Raw genomic sequence first — 1,038 nt, forward strand, 5'->3', positions numbered from 1 at the left:
TGCTCATAGCATATCTCATCATGACACTGATTAAATTACATTAAATCTAATTATGGGTGACTACTGTGGGTTAACTGCCAAACCACTGTAAGTCCTGGCTCAGACAAGCTGGCACAAACCTTTAACTATCACCGTTATTAAGGTGCCATGTAGTGTAGTGGATTATTAGCTGGGCTACTAACCGAAAGGTCAGTGGTTCAAATCTACCAGTCACTCCATGGGAGAAAGGTGAGGTTTTCTTTATGGTTAAGATTTCAGCCTCAGAAGTTGATACAGAGTTGCTATGTGTTGGAATAAATGTGCTGGCACACAACTACCACTACCGCCACCATCATCACAGTTAGTATTGGGGTTTTCTGTTTCTCTTCAAAGTCTTTTGTAAACATTCTGGATAATTTAGTGCTAGAAAAACTGTAAGAGAGTGTGAGCCCCAAACCATGGACTCATAATCTTTATTATTGCTCCTTCTGCCAGTTATGGTACACTGAGGTCCAGAAACGATCTTCTCTTAGCATATTCAGAAATATTTCCTAGATTGGGGAACCCCTCTGACACCAGATAAAACCATTATCATAAGCATTTTCGATGAAGCAAGTGAAGCCTAAACTTCAGGGCCCCGCATTTTTATGTGCCCCTTTCAAGGCCTCGGTATGAGTTCTAGGACATTTTATTTGGTCGTATCAAAATCTATCTATATCTATATCTATATACAAATGTGTATGTGTATGTATATATAGTGAGGTTGGCCCAGGATTGGATATTGTTTTGTTCTGCTGTGCATGGGGTCACTATGAGTCGGTTCCGACTCGATGGCACCTGACAACAACAACAACAATATATTAACAATAACATATTTACAAGGATATTTTATTTGCCATTAGTAAAGATTTCTATCTCTATGTTCTCTTTTTCCCCTCTATGACACATTTCTATATACTAGATGACCTTGGAGTAACACAGCTGATTTGCATCATTCTGAGTCCTGGTGTGGTGCTGTGAGCTAATGCATCAGACTGCAAAGTCTTTGAACTGCAAAGT

The sequence above is a fragment of the Chrysochloris asiatica genome, unplaced genomic scaffold (assembly GCF_000296735.1).
Source record: "Chrysochloris asiatica unplaced genomic scaffold, ChrAsi1.0 scaffold00175, whole genome shotgun sequence".
NCBI lineage: Eukaryota > Metazoa > Chordata > Mammalia > Afrosoricida > Chrysochloridae > Chrysochloris > Chrysochloris asiatica.